Source organism: Grampus griseus, assembly GCF_964374135.1.
Source record: "Grampus griseus genome assembly, chromosome: 6".
Lineage (NCBI taxonomy): Eukaryota > Metazoa > Chordata > Mammalia > Artiodactyla > Delphinidae > Grampus > Grampus griseus.
This window is the reverse complement of record NC_139000.1, coordinates 104,781,154-104,804,325: the sequence shown is the minus strand read 5'-3', so window position 1 is coordinate 104,804,325 and position 23,172 is coordinate 104,781,154. Positions and strand designations below refer to the sequence as shown.

The 23,172-nt window shown below is 44.6% G+C and overlaps 1 pseudogene across 1 annotated transcript; it reads left to right on the top strand.

The window, feature by feature from the left end:
• Positions 1-11,629: 11,629 nt before the first annotated feature.
• On the top strand, positions 11,630-21,275 carry LOC309824219 (ubiquitin domain-containing protein 2-like; annotated as a pseudogene). Its single transcript has 3 exons — positions 11,630-11,703; positions 12,296-12,543; positions 20,640-21,275. The product of its transcript is annotated as a ubiquitin domain-containing protein 2-like (transcript).
• The last annotated feature ends 1,897 nt before the right edge of the window (positions 21,276-23,172 follow it).

Below are 23,172 nucleotides of genomic sequence, written 5' to 3'. Positions count from 1 at the left end.
AAATGAGTGAAATGAACAAAGGAAATAAGAGAGGGCAGTGTGACTCCTGCCCAGGTGGCTAAACCAATTTATGGCTCCGAAGAGTGAGGGGGGTGGGGGAGGGGCGGGGGTGGATTTTAAGCTTCCGACAGCATTTACATATATTCACAGCTACCTTCTCACCTCCCAGCACAAACCCAAGCTTTGCTGTGCTTTGCTCGAGTGACCCAGAAAAGAGGAAGACACCTCCCCAAACAGTCACCCCCAATATATGCGACATGTGATGCCGAGTCATCCTGACGGGTGAAGATTAACTGCTAAGACAGGAGTGAGTTAACAGAGTTAATAGATGAAAATTTTAGGTTAATGAAGAAAATGTCTGATTTTACTTGCGTATGTGCTTCTAAAGTTGTTCTACGATGCAATCCCTAAAATGATGGAGTTAAACTGTTTTCAGAAACACATTTTTCAGTAAATAAGACACGGACAATTCATGGTCTGTGACTGTCACGGATGTCAAATTTGATCTACGTGACCAAGGCTCCCATCACACCCAGCGGACAGCCACACAATGGGACTCCAGGGGTATTTATTTTTGATTTTGTCTTCAGGAAAATGAATTCACTCGTCTTTACAGGCAAATGACATCATTCTGAACGATTTTAATCTGTTTTAAAAGCTTTGTCCTCTCCATTTGTTTCTCTTTTGTGATCAGCAAAAGAATATTCAATGCTGAAGAGCCACCCCAAAACAGCTACAGTGTTCTCTCTGCCACCCTTACTCGTCTTGACCTCAACATCCCATGGCCAAGTTCATTCCTCGAGCTGGAGCCCCGTCTCCTCCCTCTCTTTTCTTCCCTTCTCTGTTTCTTTTCTTTTACAATCTCCTGTCAGTTTACTCCTTACATCCCTCGCTACTTCTCACTCTCTGGTGACTTACTGGGTCTTCTGAAAACCACAGATACAAATCTCCACGGAGGATTCTTCTCTTTTCAAGCACTTTGGTTAAAGTAACCAACGTTCGGTACCTGTTAAAGCTAGATGCTTTGCTAAAGGATATGTTATCCTTCCGACTCAGTAATCCCACCCCTGGGTTTACAGCAGGGACATGAGTGTCTATGGCCGCTTACAAGGATGTTCACAGCAGCTTTCTTCAAAAGTTAGAAAAAGGGGCTTCCCTGGTGGCGCAGTGGTTGAGAGTCCGCCTGCCAATGCAGGGGACACGGGTTCGTGCCCCGGTCCGGGAGGATCCCACATGCCGCGGAGCGGCTGGGCCCGTGAGCCATGGCCGCTGAGCGTGTCCGGAGCCTGTTGCTCTGCAGCGGGAGAGGCCACAACAGTGAGAGGCCCGCGTACCGCAAAAAAAAAAAAAAAAAAGTTAGAAATAGCTAAATGCCCATCAACAGCAAAATGGATAAATTGTGATATATTCACACACTGGAATGACTCACAGCAAAGAAAAAGAATGAATTATTGCTATATACAACACCATACATGGATAAATCTCAAAGACGATGATGAAAGAAGCCAAACACACAAATATCTATCTATTATCCATTATCTATCTATCTATCTATCATCTGTCTCTCCATATGTACACATCAAACAGACAAAGCTAATGTACAGTGATAGAGACGGGAAAAGTGCTTACCTTTGGGGGTATGCTGACTAGGAGGGGGCATAGGGGATCCTACTGGAGTCCAGAAACATCCTATATCTTAATCTGGTTTGTGCTTACCTAATCCTAGCATACTAGGTCAGCCAAAAAGATTGTTCGGGTTTATCTGTAAGATATGGAAAAACCCAAACAAACTTTTTGGCCAACCCAATACATGTAAAAAGTTGTCCTGATTAATGCAATTTACTCTATATAAGTTATACCTCACTTAAAAAGTAAGAAAATATATTAAAATAAAAAAAACAATAAAGTAACCCATGAATCACCACAAATTTCAGAACAGAAAACAAGCTGTGCTCTATCCCTCTCCCCCACATTTTAATTTAGCTGCATCCTCTTGTGTTTGTGCCAGGATGGCATACGACGGGTGCTGTTGGCATATGATGTGAGAGAGATGTGCAAAGCAAGCAGACAGCCTGGCAGATGGAAGCATACACACCTTGTGAGGGGAACAGATCTGGACCTTCCTTCTGCAGTCTCCTCAGCTGTGGATATAGAAGATGAGCATATGCCCCGAGAAAGATGGTGGAATTAGCAGTTTCTCTATGACTCTTTTCCCAGAATTTTATCCTCACGCTCTACCTCATAGTCAAGGAAAACTCAAAGTGCTAACACCCGGTCTTTAATTTCTGCCCGTTTAATTCACTCTGGACACGTGGTACAGGACCCATCGCACCTCTCTTCTTTCCCTTTCCTCTTCATCACCTATTTCATCCTTTTCATCACATCATTCTCCGTGCCCTCCTCCCACTATGTCTTCTTCTTTTTTTTTTTTCCACTATGTCTTCTTTATCTTCCTACTTCTTTTTCTTTTTTTAAAAAAAATTTATTTTATTTATTATTTATTTTTGGCTGTATTGGGTCTTCGTTGCTGCGTGCGGTTTTCTCTAGTTGCAATGAGCAGGGGCTGGTGTTAGTTGTGGTACGTGGGCTTCTCATTGCAGTGGATTCTCTTGTTGTGCAGCACGGGCTCTAGGCACACCGGCTTCAATAGTTGTGGCACTCAAGCTTAGTAGTTGTGGCACACGGGCTTAGTTGCTCTGCAGCACGTGGGATCTTCCCAGATCAGGGTTCAAACCCGTGTCCCCTGCCTTGGCAGGCGGATTCTTAACCACTGCGCCACCAAGGAAGCCCCCTATTTCTTTTTCTACCCCATCCCTCTGTGTGATTCCCTCTCTCTTCCCAATCTTCCCACTAATGTCTTTCCTCTATAATGTGGGAGAAAGATCTAACAATTTTCTTTTCTTTTTTTTTAGAAGATCTAACAATTTTCTACAGCATTACAGATTATTTCATTTTAAAAAGGAATTTGGAAAAGCCTAGATTTTTGTTTTATGAAACATCTTTCCTGTTAACTTAGACACACGTGTACATGATCACATAGAAATCTGCTTTTTAAAGTAGTTTTCATGGAATTCCCTGGTGGCGCAGTGGTTGAGCATCCCCCTGCCAATGCAGGGGACATGGGTTCAAGCCTTGGTCCAGGAAGATCCCACATGCCGCGGAGCAACTAAGCCCGTGCAGCTCAACTACTGAGCCTGCGCCCTAGAGCCTGCAAATCACAACTACTGAGCGCACACGCCACAACTACTGAAGCCTGCACGCCTACAGCCCGTGCTCCATAACAAGAGTAGCCCCTGCTCGCCGCAACTAAAGAAAGCCCATGCAGCAAAGACCCAACGCAGCCAAAAATAAATAAATAAATAGATAAAAATAAAGTAGCTGTTACTCTAAAAGTTAAAAAACAAAGCCTGTTGGAATTGTAGTATGAGGGGCTTGCTGTTTTCCCCTGAGGAAAACAATTTCCAGCAACATTGTTATTAAGGACCGAAAATATTTACTCAAAGTGGAAGTCACATAGAATTTCTACATGACCTCAGTTTATAGACACGATAATTGACAAAGCGCCTCGCGGTGGAAAAGCAGTTGGGGAAGATTTGCTTCATTGCTACCTTATGATCCTCAGAGAAAAGAGTGGGAGGGGGTGTGCATGGAGGGTGGAGAATGGGGAGAAAGGAGAAGACTGGAGAAATGAAACGGATGTGGGTGGAGGCCAGGCAGGGAAGACACAGATGGAGCCAGAGCTGGACCAACCATTAGACTCGCCTTTCAACCCGCAGTCGTCTTTAGCTGCCTGCTCAGTATTGGGAAGGGGGACAAGAGCTGCACGGTGGGTGTGGACACTTTGCGGTGCCGGGTAGGAGGGAAGGGCGCCCTCTGGGGGCAGCCGCTCCGCCTTTCCCCCCACGGTCCCAAGGCACTCAGCTCTCTCTCACCTTGCACACCACCTCGGCAAACCAGAACCCTGAGTTAGCCAAAGCCTCCTCCACGCTCCAGAAGGCCAACTAGGAGCCAGGGGTTATAACTCCACCCCATCCCCAGAAGCCCATTGACTATTTCTTAAAGCTTCTTACTCTACTCTCCCCAAGAGAAAGTGCTGGAAATAAAGCATTCTCCACCTCACTACATTTCCAGCAAGGTATGGGCACTCTTTAGAGATGGACGTCTGGGCAACTATAACTGGACCCACCTTTGGCTCAGCTCTGCAAGGAGTTATTGAGGGACCCTTTAGAAAATCCACGTTAGGAACATGGAAAACGCATGCCATTTAACCTGATTCTCAGCTCCTGAATCTTGAAAGTTAGGGGTGATAATACCTACCACCCAGGGCTTTTTTGAGGGTTAAATGTGCGGCAGTAGCTGGCATATAGTAGGTGCTCAGTAAATGTTGGTTCCTTTCCACTCCCATCCCACTCTACCTCACCCCACAGCCCTTAAAAAAAGGTGGGGACTTTCCTGGTGGCGCAGTGGTTAAGAAAATCCGCCTGCCAATGCAGGGGACACGGGTTCGAGCCCTGGTCCGGGAAGATCCCACATGCTGTGGAGCAATTGAGCCTGTGGGCCACAACTACTGAGCCCGCGTACCACAACTACTGAAGCCCATGCGCCTAGAGCCTGTGCTCTGCAACAAGAGAAGCCACCGCAATGAGAAGCCCACGCACCGCAACCAAGAGTAGCCCCCGCTTGTTGCAACTAGAGAAAGCCCGCGGGCAGCAACAGCAACGAAGACCCAACGCAGCCAAAAAAAAAAAAAATGGTGAGTTGGTAAGTTCATTTCCTCCTCCTACTTGGCCTGCAATCAAGATAAACCGCCCCCTACGGGCAGGGCTGATTTGGTTCACGCCTCCCCGCCTCTCGGTAACTGCATATGTTATTAGGCTTGTGAGAGTTTGGTGCAGCTGCTTTGCTGTAGGAGCGTTTTGATTTGGCCTCTAATGACATCATTGTTTTTCACCTTCAGAAAGATATCCACCCTCGGTCCCTGAGACTCCCGTGGATGCCGTCCATCTCCCATCCCCGGATGGATGTCAATTTTGTACATGACATAGGAACAAAACAAACAGCAAACAACAGTTTTACATTTGGACACTACTGAATGAAACAATTATGTCACGGAGTTCCTAAGTCAAACAGCAGCATCAAATCAGTTGCTAAAATAGCAACCAAAGTGTTCTGCATTATGACAATCATATTCAGAAACCGGCTGAGCAGTCACTACTTCGGAAAATGTGAGTCCTGTGTAGGGTGTATTTTAAAATCATCTTACATGCAAACTATTATATATAGGACGGATAAACACCAAGGTGCTATTGTAGAGCATAGGGAATATGCTGTGATAAGCCATATGGAAAAGAATATGAAAAAGAATATATATATGTATATGTACATATAACTGAGTCACTTTGCTGTACAACAGAAATTAACACAACATTGTAAATCAACTATACTGCAGTAAAATTTTAAAAATTAAATTAAATTAAAATAAATAAATAAAATAAAATCATCTTACAAACAGCCTTCGGGAACAGTGTGTCATGTTCAAAGACAGGTCCTTTGATTCTGCTGAGCTCTTTGATGGTTTTGGTCACGCAAAGGGGGGCCCAGGGCTAAGTTTACCTATTAGAGCCAGAAAGTGTTTTACAGACTTTCTTTTCTTTTCCTTTTTTAAAAAATCACAACCCTTATTATTTATATTATGATTGAAACAGTTCACAAAACAGTACTTATTCTTACCGTGCACACATTCATATTTTCTATTCTATTTCATTTCTAAGAAAGCCTGGTGGTGACCCTCTGTATTGATTCTATTACCATGAATGGGTTTTGACATAGATTGAAAAACAGTGGGCTGGGATGCTGACCTACTCTGTCAAATAGAGAAGAATAAGTGTGTAGTTCCCACCGGTAACTGGGAAAAAGCATGTGAGGGAGAGAGAGAAGAAAGGGAAGTGAAAAGAGCTATGAAGATGTCGTGAGACCAGAACAATGAGGGGAGAAAATGACCAAGAGTCACTGGCAGGCAACCTGGCTAAGGGACTGTAACAACAGATTTTTTTTCTTTCCAGCTTTACTGAGATATAATTGATATATAACGGGAAGTTTAAGGTGTCTGCCGTGATGATGTGACACGTGTATACTGTGAAATGATCACCACAATAAGGTTAGTTAGCACATCCTTCACCTCACAGAGTTACCTTTTTGTGTGTATGTGGTGAGAACTTTTAAGATCTACTCTTAGCAACTTTCAAATACACTATCGTTAAGTACAGTCACCATGCTGACATTATTCATCCTATAACCGGAAGTTTGCGCCCTTCGGCCACCTTCACCCATCTTCCCCCCACCCCTGGCAACCACCCATCCTCTCTCAAACCCAGAAATTTCCGATGGCCATTTTGAAGCTGTTTGCCTTGGAGCATTGTGACCACTCCCTACTCCTGAACATTCAGTTAAGTCTGTTCCTCACACAGATGCCTCCTGTACGTCAGTTTTAGGTGGGATTGGAGGTGAGGCTCAATGTCATTTCTGGGTAGATATAGTGCAGAACACAGACAGCGCTTATGGGGTGAGGATGAGACCCATAAGCTACACGAATGGTGGAGGCAGGGCTCAGAGTCAGGAAATCACAGAAATGGAGGCAAACGTCTGGACTCCCCCTAGCTTTGCAGTAGGCGTTCAAACCAATGCAACTTGGATCTTTTTTTTAAAATTTTATTTATTTTTGGCTGCGTTGGGTCTTCGTTGTGGTGCACGGGTTTCTCAGCGCGGTGGCTTCTGTTGTTGCGGAGCATAGGCTCTAGGCGCACAGGCTTCAGTAGTTGTGGCACATGGGCTCAGTAGCTGTGGCTTGCGGGCTCTAGAGCGCAGGCTCAGTAGTTGTGGTGCACGGGCTTAGTTGCTCTGCGGCATGTGGGATCTTCCCGGACCAGGGCTCGAACTGTGTCCCCTGCATTAGCAGGCGGATTCTCAACCCCTGCGCCACCAGGGAAGTCCCAGTGACTTGGATCTTAAGGGCAGGGTTATGCCAGGATTTTTAGACCAAAGATCCCAAATCCCAAGTTCTCAGGAGCAGTTTCATACCCCAGAAAGAACCCAAGAGGAGAGACGTTAGAGCCAGCCTGAGGGAAGGTGGGAGGGAGAGGCTGGGAGAAGAGAAGGGCGGACTGCGGTCAGTAGACTTGGGACCTCCAATCTGGGGAGAGGAGCGGAGGGTTGGGACGGAGGCTGGATGAAACGTGTGAGGGGTGAAGAGTGTCTGTGGGATAGAGAGGCTGGGAGCGATGTAGGGGAGACGGGAAGGTTCAGAGAAACCCAAGGACGGTGGATGTGACTTAGGGTGGAGGAACGGGGAGAGTGTTTGGGGCAGAGAATTGGAGGAGAAAACATGTGTTAATGCAGGGAAAACCTATCTACCCATAAAGATGGGCCTCAGACAGACAAATGAGAGGTGCCCTACCTGGGCTGTCACTCAGTCTCTGAATGTCAAGGTAGCATGTTGCCAATTGCTAAAGGTGAAGTAGGGAAAATGCTTCCCTAGAGACCAGCATCAAAAGGGAGCCACCCTCCTGAGCAGTGTTTCCTCAGCAAATCATTCATCTCTGAAGGTACGAGGAAGGGACTCGTAGAGGTGAAAACGGACATTTTTGAATCAATACAAGGTCAGCTCAAAGCTGTCCAGGGGCAGCAAAGACTGCAGAAAGACGAGCTAAGAATTCCCTCCCTTCCAGCACCCGTGGGCTACAGAAATGGGAGCAGGAATGAAGGGAACCTCCCTTTTCTGGGGAGGGAGGAACCTCCCTTTGCACTTCTGTATAGTGTGGGCTCACGATTAAAGGTGGGATTGCAGTCTGTACTATTGAAGATCAAAGATCTGCTCTATCCAATGGTTGAGGAGAGTCTCGTATTGCTCAGATGACATAGAGTCTGACCCTTCCCTGCTTCCTCTGCCTCTTTCTCTCTGTAGCCACCACCTGTTCAGACAGACCAGAAAGCTGCTGAAAACCAATCTTGTTCATTCATTCAAATTCTATTAGGTTTCTTGCCTTTTGACGTACCTTCCTCACCTATCGCAGCATGCAATGTAAAAATGTGACAATAGGGGGAGCGATTGTGCTCCCGACATCTGATTATACCCAGGGCAGGAAGCTACGTTCTCATTCACAGCTGAAGGTTCATAAGGGGTAAAATTAATTGTCACAGTTGAGCAAAAAGTAGCCAACAGGGTCTTCCCTGGTGACACAGTGGTTGGGAGTCCGCCTGCCAGTGCAGGGGATACGGGTTCAATCCCTGTTCCGGGAGGATCCCACGTGCCTCGGAGCAACAAAGCCCTCAAGCCACAGCTACTGAAGCCTGCACGCCTAGAGCCCATACTCCGCAACAAGAGAAGCCACCGCAATGAGAAGCCTGCGCGCTGCAGTGAAGAGTAGCCCCCTCTCGCCGCAACTAGAGAGAGCCCGCGCGCAGCAGCGAAGACCCAACGCAGCCAAAAGTAAATAAAAACATTTTTTTAAAGAACTTAAAAAAAAAAAGTAGCCAACAACTACCCCTCTTGAATGTTTCTTAGAGAAAAATATGAAAGATCCAACTCAGTGGCTTTTAAAATTAGGAAAATAACTAGGGAAACTAAACCTTTATTTACTGAACACTGTTCAATATGTGACAATTATTAGTATTCACTTTTATATTATGGCCAATTTTCAGAAAAAAAAAAGATGGCATGGGGCAATAAACCAAAGATAGATGGAGAAAGAGAGAAGGCATGAGAGAAGGGACAGGAGAGACATTGGCCAGGGAGGAAGGGTGTTAACAGTACAATAGTCAGAATTCTAAGGGGGCAGCAAGAGGGTCAGAGAAAGGAAAAGGGAGAAAAAGTCTAGAATAATCGTTCTTAAGTTTCTTCTCATTACAGTCCACTTTGACAATATGAAAAACTATGGGCCTTTTCCCATACAATAGACTTATTCTTGTATATTCAAGGGATCTATGAACCATAGGTTAAGAACTCCTGGTTTAAGGAAGTTCCCTGGTGAACTAGTGGTTAGGATTCTGGGCTTTCACTGTCGTGGCCCGGGTGCAATCCCTGGTCGGGGAATTAAGATCTCACAAGCCGAGTGGTGCAGCCAAAAAAAAAAAAACCCAACTCCTGGTTTAAACAGGGCCACAGAGTAGCAAAAGCAAAGAGAAAGATCCAGCAAGGCAGAAAGATGGAGACATGGGTAGAAAGAGCCTCAAGGAAAGAAAGGAAGATGAGCATTCTCCTCCCCATCCTATCTTCTCTCTCATCTAAACTTATGCCCCATGTTAAAAGGGAGCACCGTGGTCGTGGCACATATATACAATGGAATATTACTCAGCCATAAAAAGAAACGAAATTGAGCTATTTGTAATGAGGTGGATGGACCTAGAGTGTGTCATACAGAGTGAAGTAAGTCGGAAAGAGAAAGACAAATACCGTATGCTAGCACATATATATGGAATTTAAGGGGAAAAAAATGGTCATGAAGAACCTAGGGGTAAGACAGGAATAAAGACACAGACCTACTAGAGAATGGACTTGAGGATATGGGGAGGGGGAAGGGTAAGCTGTGACAAAGTGAGAGAGAGGCATGGACATATATACACTACCAAACGTAAAATAGATAGCTAGTGGGAAGCAGCCGCATAGCACAGGGAGATCAGCTCGGTGCTTTGTGACCACCTAGAGGGGTGGGATAGGGAGGGTGGGAGGGAGGGAGACACAAGAGGGAAGAGATATGGGAACATATGTATATGTATAACTGATTCACTTTGTTATAAAGCAGAAACTAACACACCATTGTAAAGCAATTATACTCCAATAAAGATGTAAAAAATAAAAAATATAATAAAAATAAAAAATATAAGAGAAGAATAACCCAAACTTATTGATAGGAGTCATTCTAGAGTAACATCAAAAGGGATCCACCCTCCTGAGCAGTGTCATCTTAGCAAATTATTCACCTCTCAAGACCCAATGAAGGGACTCACATAGGTGTAACGGGCATTTTTGACTCAATACAAGGTCAGCTCAGAAGCTGTCCAGGGCCCAGTAGGAGTCCTGGATGCCATGGATGGGCAGCAGGAGCAAAGCCTGCAGAAAGACGAGCTACGGCTTCCCTCCCTTCCAGCACCCGTGGGCTACAGAAATGGGGGCAGGAATGAAGGGAACCTCCCTTTTCTGGGGTGGGGGAGGAGCCTCCCTTTGCACTTCTGTATAGAGTGGGCTCATGGTTAAAGAAGGTGGCTGTCTGTGTTGAAACCATCAACCTGAAGTGTCTAAAGCTGACCTTTGCCCCAGGCCTCTTCCCTTTCCTTGGAGTGTTGGCTGGGTCTGACCCAGAAAGCCACAAATTCCACCTTGTCTTCCAACTTAATTTTTAACTCCAAATAGATGTTTTTGGCTCTAGCGTTTTTATTCTAGAGTTCTACCAAGAGATAAAGAGCTCTAAGAAAAAGGTACTGTAGGGGGTTTGAAGCAGGGATAATATAAGAAATGAAGTTTCTGGATTAGGCCAGCCCTTTTACAGGAAGAGGGATACTGACATGATATTCTTAACCTCATGTTGTTTTCTTAGGGGTTATATTTCCGAAGTATCTAGGGGGGCTGGAGGCAGGAATTGCTCAAAAGAACAGAGGCTTTGTTTTGGATGACTTGGAGCAGACAATGTCCCTATTCAAGGGATCAAGGTGGGCTGGGCAGGGGTAATGGATGGAAGAAGAAAGGAATAGATCAAGTGTGAAAAGTCTGTGCCAAACAGCCTCATGAGCTTCCTTCCAGCTAATCTGACCCTTTTCAATGAGAAGGGTGAACTAAAGTGTTGCTTTGATGATCGTTCCACTTTTTTCCATGGGGGTGAACGTGGTGGGAGCCATATGGCCTCCATTCATTTGCAATCCTACAAGAGGAGGCTCTGGGCCAAACGTGAATAATGAGCTCCTCCCCTCCAGTCAGTCAACAAGCAAGCTCGTTAGGACAGCTGACTCAGAAGTGCCCTGTCACTCCCGGGAGCTGTACTGCGCCCACTAGGCTGGCTGGCAGGTGTCTACCTACTTCACACATGCCCACCTCACGGCACAGGCAAGCTGCTGCACAGAGAGGAATTCGGGGACAAAGGGAAGGGGAAAATCTCAGGAAGTATTCAGAACTCACCATCCCCTGCTTATTTGTCCTTCGGTGATAAAGAGGATTTACTTGTTGCCTAAGGGATTCAAGAATCCATGATGGGGCTTCCCTGGTGGCGCAGTGGTTGAGAGTCCGCCTGCTGATGCAGGGGACACGGGTTCGTGCCCCGGTCCAGGAAGATCCCACATGCCACGGGGCGGCTGGGCCCGTGAGCCATGGCCGCTGAGCCTGCGCGTCCGGAGCCTGTGCTCCGCAATGGGAGAGGCCGCAGCAGTGAGAGGCCCGCGTACCGCAAAAAAAAAAAAAAAAAAAAAAAAGAATCCATGATGCCATGATGCGGGGGAGTGTTTTTCAAAGTGTGGTCCTCAGGCCACAGGCATCGGAATCATATGTGCTTCTAGATTCAGATTCCTGGGCCCTACCTCAGACCTACTGTCTCTAAATCTCTGAGGGGCTACAGGCTGTTGGGTAGGGCCAGGTCTTGGTGAGAAAATGGCGGGCTCCAGGAGGGCTCGCACCAATGAGTACTCCCCAGAACTACCGTCCCCAGTGTCCTCGTCCCCGCAGTGAGCCACAGCCATCGCCACCCCCGCCTCCGCACTAGACCCTCCAATACTAGCAGATCCTGCCATCTCCAACCTAGCTTTCTGGGCCAGCAATAGCTTGCCACCTGTGCCCCAGCTGGGCCTGTGGCAGCATCCTCCCCAAAATAACATCATCAAGATGGAGACATGGGGCTTCCCTGGTGGCGCAGTGGTTGAGAGTCCGCCTGCCGATGCAGGGGACACGGGTTCGTGCCCCGCTCCGGGAAGATCCCATATGCCGCGGAGCAGCTGGGCCCATGAGCCATGGCCGCTGAGCCTGCGCATCCGGAGCCTGTGCTCCGCAACGGGAGAGGCCGCAACAGTGAGAGGCCCGCGTACCGCAAAAAAAAAAAAAAAAAAAAAAAAAAAAAAAGATGGAGACATGCCTCAATCCACTTCAGTCCCCCTCACAAGAAGATCAATTAGTATCCGTCCATAGACAAGACACCACTGAGAAAAATCCCAGAAAGTAGAGGTGACGCTGAAGCACCCCCCTGGACCACAGAGACTGAGAAGGACCACATTAGAAGGCAAGAGGAGTGGCTACGCTCTGACCACGTTGCCCCTCCCCCAGGCCGGCACAGCACTACCTGAAGAGGGCCCCTCGCCTACAGTTTGCTCCAGTGGGAAAAAGAGAACCCAAAGTGGACACCCAGCTTTCCCAGTATCGCGGAACGCACTTCCAGGGAGGCGCATTCAGGTCTCCCCTCAAAGAGATCACTTGGGGAACCGGCTGGGCTCCACCATCGGAGACAGAGCGCCAGGCTAGCAGCAGCCAGCGCTCAGACCTCCACAGACCGCATTACTACTTGCCGTGCGCCGGTGCAGAGATCCCAGCCAGTGGCTCTGCTTGTGGTCCTGTCTGGCCAGGGAATACTGTTGTTTGGCAGTTCTGCCTGATTTGAGTCTCCAGTCAAGGGCCCCCACCAGCTCATTCTACTGCCTCACTTCAGCAGGAAAGCAAATACACAGCCTCAGTTCCTGCCCATCCGGGAAACCTGGCCAGAGAACCTGGGCAGCGGCAGAGCACATCCTATAGTGCTGGTTGGTCTGGGATCTGAATTGACATATTTCCAAAGAAGATATTCAAATGGCCAACAGGTACATGAAAAGATACTCAACATCACTAATCATCAGGGAAATGCAAATCAAGTGTCTCCTTCCATTATTTGATGCCCCCATCTTCATATGTAGCCTCTAGATTCCTGGCTTTTTTTTTTTTTTTTGCGCTACGCAGGCCTCTCACTGTTGTGGCCTCTCCCGTTGCGGAGCACAGGCTCCGGACGCGCAGGCTCAGCGGCCATGGCTCACGGGCCCAGCCGCTCCGCGGCATATGGGATCTTCCCGGACCGGGGCACGAACCTGTGTCCCCTGCATCGGCAGGCGGACTCTCAACCACTGCGCCACCAGGGAAGCCCTAGATTCCTGGCTTTTAATAAAAGATATAACTCAGGAGCAGCCAGATGGAAGATATGCACAGGGCAAAGTATGGGGAGACAGTGCAGAGTTTCCATGTTCCTCCAAGCACGCCACTCTGAGGCAGGAGATAGATGGGCCCCAGACTGAGCAGTTGGAGTCTGTCCCTTGTGGACAGATACTCCAAGATGAAGACAATAGGAGCGAGGAGGAGCTGAGCCCTGCCCAGATAAGAGATCAAGAGACCACATATTTCTCATTCTCGAGGTCAAGGAGAACCTCCTGACTACACATGGCGCAGAAATGTTCCTTGGGGGTCAAAAAGGGTGGGGGCGCCACCCCATAGTAGGTGATGTCAACCTACCCATAGGCCTCTGCACTAGAATCCATCTTGGCTCAGAGATGCACGTGCACACATGGGAGGACCCTGAGATGTACCAAATGTGGGCTCAGAGCCAGGCAAAGCAAGATGATTGGCCAGAGGAAACCCGGAAGAAATGCCCCATATAAGTGATTCAAGCTATCACGAGGGCGCGACTCTCTCTCTGAGCCCGCCCACGTGAGTCTGTTCACACGAACTCTTTTTCCTCCTAATAACACTTGTTTCACTACTTTCCGTCTCTTTGTGGAATTTCATTTCTAAAAAGACGACAGGCCAGGGCCTTGTCACTGGCTACTGGCCCTCGTGGTCTGCTAGGATTCAGAGCTCTCACTGCCACAGCCTGACTTCAGTCTCTGGCAGGGGAATTTTGCTTCAAGCTGCCGCAGGCTGAGACCACCCGAGATCAACTCTCCCCAAATCTCTATGTGTTCACCAACCCAAAAGCTTCTACTTTAACCTCATTCTTGAGAGATAGTTTTGCTGGTTGATAATTCTTGGTTTACAGTTATTTTGCTCTCAGTAAATTAAGATATATTCCTGGCTTCTGACTTCCATTATTGCTATAGAGAAATCAGCTTTCAGTGTAATCGCCATTCCTTTGAAATTGATCTTTCCCCTCTCCGGCTGCTTTAAGATTTTTTCCCCTTTGGTATTCATCAGTTTTCCTATGAGATGTCTAAGTGCCGTTAAAAAAAAAAAAAAAAGTATTCATTTTAGGATTCGCTGGGCTCCATGGACCTAGTGATTATTGTCTTTCAACAATTCTAGAAATTTCCTAGCAATTAACACTTCAAATATTTCTTTGTTCCCATTATTCTTTCTGGAATGTTGATTAATCTCATTTCATATTTTCTATCTCTTTCTTCCTCTGTGCTGCCTTTAGGGTAATTTCTTCAAATTAATCTTGTATTATTTATTGCTGCATGACAAATTAGTCCAAAACCTAGCAGCTTAAAGCAACAAACATTTATTACTTCACACAGTTTCTGGGGGTCAGGAATCCAGGAGTGACTTAGTTGGGTGGTTTTCACTCAGTGTCTCTCACAAGGTAGCAGTCAAGCTGCCCCTGGGGCTGTAATCAAATGAGAGCAGTTCTATTTGTAGTTTTTTAAGGAACCTCCATACTGTTCTCCATAGTGGCTGTATCAATTTACGTTCCCACCAACACTACTGGGCATATACCCTGAGAAAACCATAATTCAAAAAGAGTCATGCACCAAAATGTTCATTGCAGCTCTATTTACAATAGCCAGGACATGGAAGCAACCTAAGGGCCCACGGACAGATGAATGGATAAAGAAGATGTGGCACATATACACAATGGAATATTACTCAGCCATAAAAAGAAATGAAACTGAACTATTTGTAGTGAAGTGGATGGACCTAGAGTCTGTCATACAGAGTGAAGTAAGTCAGAAAGAGAAAAACAAATACCATATGCTAACACATATATATGGAATCTAAGAAAAAAAAAAAAAGGTCATGAAGTACCTAGGGGTAAGACGGGAATAAAGACACAGACCTACTAGAGCATGGACTTGAGGACATGGGGAGGGGGAAAGGTAAGCTGTGACAAAGTGAGAGAGTGGCATGGACATATATACACTACCAAATGTAAAATAGATAGCTAGTGTGAAGCAGCCGCAGAGCACAGGGAGATCAGCTCGGTGCTTTGTGACCACCTAGAGGGGTGGGATAAGGAGAGTGGGAGGGAGGAAGATGCAAGAGGGAAGAGATATGGGAACATATGTATACGTATAACTGATTCACTTTGTTATAAAGCAGAAACTAACACACCATCGTAAAGCAATTATACTCCAATAAAGATGTTAAAAAAAAAAAAAATGAGGGCAGGACTAGGGCTGGCAAGCTGCGTCCGAGACAGCTCATTGAGGAGGCCTCTGTTCCTCCCCACAGGGGCCTCTCAGCAGGCTGCCTGAGTGTTCTCCTGACAGACCAGCTGGCTTCCCCAAGCCAGGGATCTAAGAGAGGGAAAGCAGCAGCAGGAAGGCACAGTGTCTTTTATGACCCAGTCCCCAAATCACACACCTTCACTTTTGCTTTATTCAATTTGTTAGAAGCATATCACTAAGTCCGATCTATACTTAAGGAAAGGAGAATTAAACTCCACCTCTTGAAAGGAAGAATATCAAAGAATTCTGGACATTTAAAAATCACCACAGGGCTTCCCTGGCGGTCCAGTGGTTAAGACTCTGTGCTTCCAATGCAGGGGGCACGGGTTCCATCCCTGGTCAGGGAACTAAGATCCCGCATGCCACACAGCGCGGCTAAAAATAATAATTTTAAAAATAAAGTTAAAAACCATCACCACATATATTTCAGTTCAGTAGTCTTTCATCAGTTGTGCTTAATCTGTTGTTTCTAATTTTGATTATTAAATCATCCATATCTGGAAATTCAACTAGGTCTCTTGTTTCAAATCTGCCTAGTCACTTTTCATAGTATTGTGTTATATACCCAATACCTTCTTTAATTTCTTTAATTTCTTTAAGTTGTTATTTTATATTGTGTGTTGACTCTAACATCTTAATCCTTTGGAGAATAGGCTGTCACTTGTGATGTCTTGTTCTTTTTTGTATGTTTTGCTGGTTTTGACTATGACCTGCTCCTTTCCCTTGGAAATTTCTCTGTGGAAATTCCTTGGCACCTAAATTAAAATTGCTTTCCTCTTCATTTGCTTCTGACAACTGCCTGAAGTAGCAAGCAATCCAGAACCCTTTGAGTTATATTCTTGGCTCAAGGTTCAGATCACACACAGTGTACATTTGGACCAAAAAATGTGCATGAGGGCCTTTACACATTCTCAGGGGGAAATTCCACCATACTCCTGCCAACCAGTGCTAAATTTGAATTCAGATTTCTTTGATATCCTGTTCTGGGTGACTTTCTTTTCTTCCTTCTCCTTTACATTGAAGGTATAACCCATTGAAGTCCCAGCTTTATGCAGAGATCTATTACATTCTCCAACTGATGTTGACCTTAGGGTTAATCTCTTATCCCCCAAATATGGTGCTGTCTCCAGGGCTCAGCAAAAAAAACTCTTAGAGCAGAAGCTGGTATGGGTGCTGCTTTATCGCCAATGTTTCTTGCTTTCACTTTGTTTTTGACTTTTGTTGGTAAGATCGTGGCAGTTCAGCAATACAAACACAAAGGTGATTTTTATATATAATCCAGCATTTTAACTGCTTACATTGGGAGGGTCATTGAAAGTACCGAATCTTCCAACTGCTGGAAATGTAAGTTCCCCATTTTCTCTCCAATCCACTCCATGCTGGCCCCCCTCCCACTCTATTTAAGTTGTTCTTTTCAATAACCTCCACATTGTCAAGTCAAATGATCTTCCTCAGTCATCATCTCCTTTATAAAACACTTCTCTCCTGGCTTCTCTAACAGGTTCCCTGGATATTCTTATCTCACTGGCTTCTCCTTCTCAGTCTCCTTTCCTGACCTTTTGTCTTCTACACAACTTCTCCTCTCTATCCAGTCTTCTCCAAGGTGATCTCATATAAAGTGATGGCTTTAAATCCTACCTATATCTTGATGATGCTCACATTTCTATCTCAGGCCAAAATCTCAACCTGAGCTCTAGACTTATATCCAACTGTTTACTTGGCATCTTCACTTGGATAACTAATAGTCACTTTAAACCTAACCTGTCCAAAACAGAGCTCTTGATTTTTCCCGTCAGCATCTATTCTTCCTCCAGTTTTCTCCACCTTAGGAAGTGGCCCCTACTCCACCTCACTGCTATAGCCAAAGAACCAAGAGTTATCTTTCATCGTCCCTTTTCCTCAACTATCACATCCAATGTTTAAGACATCCTGAATCTTCCTTTTTCTGTCCATCTCTACAACTACCATCTGAGTGCTAGTCATTATTATCTCTAACCTGTACTCATGCAATTGCTTTTTTATTGGTTTCCCTGTGTGCATTCTTGATTTTCATAATCCATCTTCATAGAGCTACCAGAATAATTTTTTAAAAAGGAAAATTAGGTCGTGTTAATCACTTAATTAAAATGCTTCAATGGCACTCTTTTGCACTTTGGACAAAATCCATATTCTTTACCAAGACCTTTAAGCCTCTCCCTCCAGGACAGTCTTAGTCTTGTAACACTTACTACTATCTGAAATTAATCTGTTAACGTCTTTACTTATTTATTGTCTGCCTCCTCCCTTTAGATTCAAAATTTTGATTAGAGAACTAAAACAGAACTGCCTGTTTTGTTCCCTGCCGTAACTTCAGCAATTAATAGGTGATTAATAAATTCCTATCGATTGGATCTTTCATACTCTATGAAAGTTCTCTGAACGCCCAGTCTTCTTGGCAGAAGGAACTTCTTCCACATCTGTGCTCAAATAACACTTTGAACACATCAGTATTACGGTCCTCATGTGTTGAAAAGCTTATCTCCTTACTAGCATGTGAACTTTACACGAGTATAAATCATGACATTTCCTTCTTTGAATTCCTAGGGTCTTACTCACTACCTGGTAAGGAGTAGGTAGACAAATGAGTGTTTACTGAATAAATGAATGAATTCATGGTCACAGAGACTTCAAAGATCATTTTCTAAAATTACTTTCATCAACAGACAAGAAAAACAATATGAATATAACCCTCGGCTCTGGAAAAACAACTAAAACTGTGACAGCTAAAACAAGTTTATAGTTAAATATGCCATGTCTGTGCCAAAGAACTCCTACCAATGGATAGGACAAAAGAGAGGAAGAAAAGGACTTCTGGATTAAAGGTGTAGTTTGTTCTCTGAGTTTGCTGACCGATTTTAGTGCTGCAGCAATGGCTCCAGAAACAAACCAATTTCTGGCAGCCACATGGCCCACATAATCTTTGGAATTTTTAGAAATGCTTATCATTAAGGGAATCTCTCCTTGCTTTGTGGTAAGGGTTCATTTGAAATCTACTATATTGATGGCTAAGGGCACAGGTATTACCCCGTCCTCAGGATTCTTACCAACAGTTCCCTTAAACTGGCTCAACCAAAGCCCAATCTGTTGCCAGAGAACAATGTCCCTTCGTCTGCCCTTGCAGCCACCAGGACTTGTGGGAAACCGGAAGCTTGCATATAGATATTAGTCATGGATCTAGTCCCCGTATTCAGCAAACACTTTTCTAGAAAATCCGGTGCCAAAAAATTCTTAAAATAAAACTGTATATGCTTCATTGATTCACTTCATGTGAAGCGTTTAAATGCTTCTATTGTATTTATTATTGTTCAGTAGCTCACGTAATATTATTTGAAGTTGATGAAGACTTTCAATTAGCCCCTTAGGGCCTTTAGTTTTGCGTTAAGAGAGAGTGAAAAGGGCTCAACATAATTTTTCGGCAGCAAAATAGAAGATAGTGACTAATCAGTACCTTAGCAAAAACCTTTTGTTATTTTCAAAATACTTTTGAGTGTCTGCTTTTTTTTTTTCGGTATGCGGGCCTCTCACTGTTGTGGCCTCTCCTGTTGCGGAGCACAGGCTCCGGACGCGCAGGCTCAGCGGCCATGGCTCACGGGCCCAGCCACTCCGCGGCATGTGGGATCTTCCTGGACCGGAGCACGAACCCGTGTCCCCTGCATCGGCAGGCGGACTCTCAACCACTGAGCCACCAGGGAAGCCCACCTGCTTAGTTTTGTGTTGATTTCTTTTTTTAAATAAATAGATTTGTATATAACCCTCTTTTGTTAATGCATGTGGTGCTCTGGAGTACCCAGAGACCAGGTGGTAAAGCTATGTTCCTTACCTTTTTAATTCTTGGCACACTTGAAAATCTCGACATTCTCCCAAGGCTCCTCTCATGTTCTCCTTATCTCCTTCTGACAAATGGGTGGGTACGCTGGTGGGGGTGTGGGGCTGATAAAAACATAGGCTTGATTAGCAGAGAGAAATGAAGAGCAGTGTTTAAAAGAGGAGGAGGAAAGTAGGATGGAAGAGAGGATAAAAGGAAAAATGGGAATAAAAAGAAAACTGGAAAATAATGGTGAAAAAAATGAAGAATAAAATTGGAAGAAGGCCACCAGGGACTGATTGCTCTTATTAAATAATCTCAGTACCTCCAACCTATCCCAGCCACCTCAGCAGTCTGTTCCATGGCAACTGGCCAACTCCCTGAAACGTTTCTGGTCTCTAATGGACTCCTTGGGCCATTTTCCATTACTCACTTGTTCATTGCTTACACTTTGCAGATGTACAAGTGTGAGGCTGAATATATTAGCCTTCTATTGCTGCTCTAACAAATTACCCTAAATTTAGGGGTTTAAGCAATACAAACTTATTACCTTCTGTAAGTCTGACATGGATCTCACAGGGCTAAAATGAAGACGTCAGCAGTTCCTTTAGGAAGACTTTTGGGGAGTGTTAATTTCCTTGATCATTTTGGTTGTTGGCCGACTTGAAAACGACATGGAAGGCCTTACAGAGTAGTAAGCTTCATTCAAGCCGAGGCTTATAAAAGATGGTTCTGAAGGGTTTTTGTACTGGGTTGGAAGTTGGACCTTATGATTTCTAAGGTCCCTTCCAACTAAACACTGTACAATCTAGGCAAAAAAAACGCTAATAGCAGTTTAAATCCTGATCTGCTGTCCTGTGTGTGAAAAAAAAAAAAATCAACTGATTTGCTTATGTGGGTAGGATTTTCTATTGGGAAATTGATACTTTAATGTATTCATTTTTTCCCCATTATGTGCCTAGTGGCGGTATATATTGAGGATATAATAGTGAACAGAGATGGGACTCATCTATATCAACAAGTGTGAAAGAGCTATAATACAGAATGGTGTGTTTATTATATATTTCTATATTCCAGATTAGTGTGGATCCTGTTATTATGAATGAAAAAATTAGTAATTAGAAGAACATAAAATATGACACCTAATTTAAAAACAGCAGCTTAGGGGCGGGGACCGATGGGGCCTGGCGGACAGGCTGCAACGGGGTTGGACTCGCCTGGACGCCGGTGTGCTGGGCTGCGAGGGGGTGAAGCGGGAGTTGCGACCCGCCCGGGATGGGCCAGCCCTGGTCTGGCGGGGCCGAGCCAGAGGCGAGGGCGGCAGGGGGGCCAAGCCTGCCGGGCGGGCGGCCCTGGGACTGAGTTGCTTTAGGTCGTGACCAGCCTTTGAAAAAGGAGAAACCCAAATGGAAAAGCGATTATCCCATGACAGATGGACAACTGCTTAGCAAGAGAGATGAATTTTGAGATACTGCATCAGCTTTTGAAGGCTGTAAAGAGATTTGGGATGCCTTGAAGGCTGCAGCACATGCTTTTGAAAGCAACGATCATGACCTGGCACAGGCAATCACTGATGGTGAGAACATAACGTTACCACATGGTGCGCTTACAGAGGGCTATGATGACCTGGGGAGTAGGCATCAGCTTCCGGTCTATTGCGTGGCACCACCAATCAACATGATAGAGGTAAAGAGCAACATAGAGACTCTGGATATTCCTGAGCCAGCACCCAATTCTGGGTATGAATCTCAGCTCCGCCTGCGCCATTCCACGAGCAAGGACTCAACCCTGTGGTCCACGGCACAGACACACTGTACCACATGAAGAGGCGGCTACATGCAAGCAGAAGGAGTGGAACTGGGCAGTCAGCGCTAGTTCTTTTCTGGCAGATCTCTCACTGACAAAAATGAAGCTGGAAGACATGAAGATCGTAAAGGCCTATGTTGTACAGGTTATAATGAGCCAACCTTTGCAAAACCCAACACCAGTTGAGAACTGAACTGGTCCTGCTGGCTGTCCCCAGATCCCTCCTGCTCCTTTTTACCGTTATCATTCTCTACTCTATGGTGTGAAATTTATTTTCACTGCTCTGAATTCCATATGAATGGATTTAGGAGGAATTACCAGTGAAAAATTCCATCTGTGATGGAGACCAACAAAAATAATTAATAAAACATAAAGAGCCAGCCGTTGAGACTCATGTAATTACAGTTTCTAATTCGAGAGGCAGTTAAGAAATAGATAACCATTTATTTTAAAATACCCAACAACTATGTAATGGCTGTAAATGATTTGGACTGTAAATAGAACACTGCATTCATGAAGAACCAAGCACCTGTAAATACAGAATTCTTAAAAAATAAATCACATTTCTGGAAATCATCAATAACACTTATAAAACTTGAGCTTTTTAAAATGGAAACTGAAAGGAGCAGTACTTGAGGTTCACTTCTTTTCTGGTCTTAATTCCTTGCTCAATTAATATTTAGCCATAAAGGAGTAGAGACCAGCAAATTGTGTTTCAGTATTGCTTTCCCTATCCCCATATGTTGAGCTCCTTATTTACACTCACACTAAATTTTGGTGCCTTCCAGCACGTTGGTGGCAGGCACCTTTCTGGAACACTAGGCAATAATTGAGTCAGTGCATTCAGATCTCTGACTTTCAACTGATACTTGGTTGAAAAGTCTATTTTCCTCTTGCTGCATAGGTTTTTTGAAATGCCTATATAATGAAGCTGTTTCATATCCAGGCTTAGAAGGTCACTACTATGTAATACCTTCACTGATCTACCTACTCTGTGTAGAACTTTTCAGAGCTAACTGTACCCCCAAATGCGTGGATACTAGGCCAGGGAATGCACAGAATCAAGTACGGCTGTTCCCACTGTAGGATAATAAAGTAATTATCTCTTCTCCCCCAATTTGCAGGAAGGAAAACCCATTCTATCTGTGCCTGGGAGAATTGTGGCTACCTTCAATCTTTTGGAAAAAATTTCAACTTATAATTTGCTAGTGTGAAAGATTCACTGACATCATTTAAACATCGGCAGTGAGACCAAATGATGATACGTTGCTTTAAACTTTAGTGCTTTCCATAGTTCACTGTTACCTATAGTTGTGATGGATGAGAATTTTCCTCTCTCATCTTTCCTAGCAAAGAGGCAAATTAAGAAGCATCTGCAGATTTTATCAGAGGACTGAAAAATTTGGTGAGATAACCTGATTCTTCTGTACTAGAACTGGAATAAAGCTGCCAAGGATTATTTTTAATTTGGAGCCTTTTCAAAGCTGGTTCCATAAGTGAGAAGGGGGCTACCACATGACCTCTGAACCCCTGAGAATCCATGAGATGGAAAAGTAGAGGCAAGAAGGCATTTACGTTGTTCTCAAATGAGAAATAATCAAACCTCCACACCTACTTTGGATGTGAAGCACCATTATTAATTTTGATGGCAAAATGAAACTGCTATTTAGTTTAAATGTAATGTTTAAAATAGTATTACATTTCGTATAGCCTGATTACACATATCTATAATTGTAACGTATCACGTTTCTGAGAGCTTTAACTACTTCTCTTTTTTATGCGATCATTTTAAAGACTGTGGCTACATTTAATTTAGGTTTACTGACAATTGAATCTAAATTCAAGAGGCGACAGCAGCATTAATTCCAAAGGAGTATTTTTATACATGGAGGTGGAGGTATGCGAGGGTATTTCAATATAATGCCCCGTCATCAAAATGTTTCCTTATTGTGTGCCACATTGAACAGCAACATCTCTCAAAGGTGTCAACTGGAGGAAAAATAGTGTTCAAATTATTTTTCTTAAGTAAATTTGGTGATATAATAAAAAAAATAAAAATAGCAGTGTAATATGTTAAATAGAGTCTAGAA